This window comes from Pan paniscus, chromosome 18 (assembly GCF_029289425.2).
Source record: "Pan paniscus chromosome 18, NHGRI_mPanPan1-v2.0_pri, whole genome shotgun sequence".
In the NCBI taxonomy this organism is placed as follows: domain Eukaryota; kingdom Metazoa; phylum Chordata; class Mammalia; order Primates; family Hominidae; genus Pan; species Pan paniscus.
This window is the reverse complement of record NC_073267.2, coordinates 55,343,820-55,348,402: the sequence shown is the minus strand read 5'-3', so window position 1 is coordinate 55,348,402 and position 4,583 is coordinate 55,343,820. Positions and strand designations below refer to the sequence as shown.

General features: G+C 38.1%; 1 pseudogene; it reads right to left on the bottom strand.

Moving 5' to 3' along the window:
* Positions 1 to 799: 799 nt before the first annotated feature.
* On the bottom strand, positions 800 to 2,540 carry LOC100967447 (protein FRG2-like-1; annotated as a pseudogene).
* Positions 2,541 to 4,583: the final 2,043 nt, after the last annotated feature.

The window sequence follows — 4,583 nt, the reverse complement described above, 5'->3', positions numbered from 1 at the left end:
AATTATCTAAAATTGAATATTCTCAGAAACATTAATGTTTATATCATTATGTATATGGACATTAAGAACATAATAAAAATAAATTTAGATGATGAAGGCTTTCATAATCTCAATGTAAAATGCAAGAATAAAAAATATAAAATTTATCAATGTATAAAATAAATGACAATATTTATATTATATTTAATATCCTGCAATACAGTACAATCAACTGTAATGTATAAAATAGAAGAAAGTTTAAATATGGAAAATTTAAAAGGAGGCAAATATGAGTCAGGTAAAGAATAAATAAGTATGATCAATTATATTTAAGATACACTGACCTGAGTTTTATGGAAAAATATTAATGGTAAACACCTTGTGGAGTGATTTCACCATAATTTTATTAAACTGTAAAAATATATTAACATTTTCCCACAGGGAGTACAATTAAAGATTTGTGGATATTAGTCCTCCATGGGCTCAGCGTGGGAAAGTTAGAGGCTACAGCCTTTTCTGAATTAAAAGAGAAACATATAACTTTTTATTTATTTTTCTACAATTTAAAATTTGCAAAGGCATATGAATGATTACATCCTAATATTTGTCTGATTATATAGAAATGCATGACTGTCACCAGACATCCGAAAGACATCAAATGTCTAACAAGAAACATAAAATTTGTTTATAATCTTAGCCCTCTGCGAAATGCAGGGTTCACCATTTTGAGTATATTGTTCAAGCTACTTTCCTATAGCAGGTTCTTGCTCTCATTCCAAGACCTGCAATTTCTGCTGAATGGGGTCAGGGTGCACCCAGCTCAAGCCTCATCTGACCCACTGACAGGCTCAGTTATCTCCTGCCCAGGCAAGGGATGGGCTTCTCTATCCAGGGTTGGATCCCCAGGGCCAGGCAATGTGGCTGAAACAAGCCAGTTCTTAGCAGGGAAGACATAACCTACCTGGGTGGCTATAAAATAGAAGGTCTGCACCTGAGCACACAGAGGCCGCCAGAACCGGGCAAGCTGAGTGAGCTGCTCCCAGGTCAGTGGAGAATGGACCTGCTGCACCGATACCCAGTATAGGTCTTGATAAATGGCCTTGACACAGCTTGTAAAGTCACCAAGCTTTTCTGAAATGACAGCCATTGAACTCCTAGGGTCTGAGACCTGTGCTGCTTGCTGCACCCAGTGTGAGCCATGAAAGGCCCTCTGTGGTGGGCATCACAGGTCTCCTTGATTTTATTGCTGTGCAAAGTGGAGGACTTTAGTTTCTTTTTCAACATCAAGCTGTGCTCCTCTCCTGGACAGATCCCCGCAAAAGAAGCATGTGAGTGAGATACTCGCCAGCACAGTTCCCACCGACCCTCATTTCCAAAACCTCCCATGCACCTTCAGGTGAACATTTGAATCTTCCCCTCCATCCTGACCATATTAGTACTTAAATGAAGTGAAATTTAACACCTTCTGAGTCCCCAAATATTCTCTGAGTGCCAGGATCTCAAAAATTTTTTCAGTCACCTTGCTGCTCAAACCCTCTATAAAAGTCAACTGCTTATTTTCCCTTTGGGGGAAAAAAGGCAAAATTCTACCAGCTCTGTCTTGGCAGCTGTCCTTGGAACCGATTTTCCTTTTCTTGGAGTTTCCCTCATGTGAGCTCGACTCTGGTTCTGTTGATAAAATAAGAGTTTGAGTAAGTGTCTCCAACCAAACACCCTAGAAGCCTTAGTTCATCCTGGACACAAAGGAGCTGAAGTAGCTATCAAACCCAGCTCTCCTCTGTTCTCCAGAATCCATGTCTATATGGCCCTGGCTGCCAAAGAGCTCCCAGTTTCCTTGCCAGGGGAGACTGTGATGCAGCCCTTTCTCTTTTTACCTTGAAAGAGTCAAATTTTACCTAATCTAGCAGTGCTGTTTCTAGCTTTGGGCTTAGTTTTCTCAGAATTCTTCTCTTCATTTAGATTGGGCTCTGATCCTAGTGCAACATGGAATTTAGGTGACTCACCTCTCTCAGACACAGAGTCTTATAGTCTATCTCTGACAAATATTTGTGGATCAGTCCTTTAAGTGAAGCTCTTCTGCCAGTGTCATAAGTGAAGATATTTCTCAAAGTCTCCCCAGGGCTCTAAGCCATCTTCCAACCCCAATTTCAAAATAAAACCCTACCCAGAGACACACAGCTCAGTACCCCTGATTCCAACACTCCTTCCAGCCTCCATAGGAACAGCCCAAGGCATTACCCTGTCTTTGCCTGTGCTTCTCACTGGAATGGGAGGAGGGGGTCTCGGCTTTTTGTTTGAATTGTCTCTTCTTATCTGAGCCCTTTTCTGTAAAGGAGATCTGTTGGAAAGAAGGCTGGTCAGTGGGGCATTGGATGGAGGAGCAGTGGAGAATTAGGGTATTCATTTCCCTTTCCCTTGTTTAAGCTCAAGTGAAAGGTGCTCTCTCTTACACATCCAGATTCAGACTGTGTGTTATTCTGCTGGACCTGCCTTTTACATGTCCTTGGCTGGACGTGGCATACTCCTATTGACTGAACAGTTTCCTTTTTCTTGCCACTCATTAGGGCCTCATAAGAAAAGTTTCTTGCTGTAGTTTTACTAGGGACCTAGACACAGTTAAAGAGGGACATTTTCTGGGTCTTGTCATGGTGTAAAAAAACCCTAAACAAACAAAAAACAAAGCCAGGGGCACAGGAATCAGAAAATAGGGGAATCATTTTTCTAATTTCTGTCCCAATTCCACCTGGAAGTATTTATGATACTGTTTATTTTTCAACATGCAGAATTAAATATACCTATATTGAAATGTGTCATACATTTGGCAAAGGAAGAGAATTACACATAGTGTTAAAATCATGTACATAGATATTATAATTTTTCAAATGCTTGGAAATGTCAAATTAAAATTATGGTTGATTGTATTAAATAGATACATATATGATAACATAAAAATATGAAGAAAAAGTAAATACCAAATAAAATGGCGCAAATAATTAGAGATTAGACAATTAATTAGACAATAATTAGATCAAATACAATCAACTCGAATTTATTTAATTAGAGCAGATGCTAACTTAATCAGCGCCTGATTCCTGAGGTAGCAAAAAGTCTAGGTGGAGAGAGAAACTTTCCCCTTTTCTCACCCTTCCTCGGTCATCCTGGGAGCTCCACTTTCCTCTGTAGAATTTATTCAGCCTCCTTAGTAAACATGGACTTGGTCCCAAACAGGTAACCCAACTGACCACAAGAAAAGCAGCCTAGATCCTGAGCGTTCAGCTCCTGTCTTCACACAACAGACACCACCTCAGTCCCATCAAAGCCTGTGAAGTTTCCCTACATCCACCATTGAGACATATTCCAGAGCAGCCTCTCAAAATTGCCTTAACAGGATGGGACACAATATGGTGGAGCTCCTGGCTCAGGACAGCTGCCTCACCCCTTCCTACTGAGAAGTCTGTATCTGCTGGTTAGAGCTATCAAACTGTAGAAGGCTTAATGCCTGTCCCAGCAAGTGTCCCCTCAAAAGCCTTCTTGTTTTCTTTCCTTCTGAGAAAAGCATACAAGAATGAGACCTTCTATGTTAGAGAGAACTCAGCCTCCACTCTCAATTGACTTGGTTGACTGATGAATTGATGCCCTGAGGAGGGGATAGATTCAGGGAAGAGACTGTGCTGAATGAGTCTGTGTTTTCCTAGCTGTGCTGTCTGTGCAAATAGTGGAACCCAGAAAAATATCGGGTGGTAGACACACAGACACTCTAATTGTCTGAATTTAAATATTATTTAAATGGAACTTATAGTATCATTATATACTGATACCATAATATCACATAAAATTTGTTTGATATATAAACAAATATTGATATTTTATCATAATATCATAAAGCAGTTGTGCACACAATAGCAGATAATATTCTCCGGTTCTATAAAGTTTATATGTTAATGTTCTTACAAAATTTAACTCAGTTATTTTATAAAATTACCTAACAAAATTTTGTTACTGTGCTATCATAATAATACATAAAATTATGAAATCATAATATATTGTAATATAATACATATGAATTATGATGTCATAATGTATTATATCACAATACATATGAATTATGCCATAATATATTAGGATGTCACAATACATACAAATTATGTCATAATATAGTGTGACATCATGATGCATGTGAATTATGATGTCATAACATATTGTGATGCCATAATACATACAAATTATATCATAATATAATGTGATGTCATAATATATTCATTTATTATATTTATGATTTTATAATAACATGAAATCTTGTCAGTTAATTTTATAAGAAAATTGATTTAAATTTTGTAACAACATTAACATATGTAGAAGCTTACAATCATGGTGAAAGATGAAAGATGAGCAGGACTCTCACATGGTAGGAGTGGGAACAGGAAAGTTGAGATAAGGATACGCCTCATTTTTAAACCACCGGATCTCATGAATACTCACCATGACAAGAACAGCACAGAGCCATGAGGAATCCATCCCCATGATTCAAACACCTCCCACCAGGCCCCACTTGTAACATTAGGGATTAAAGTACAATATGAGATTTGGAACAAATATCTAAACTA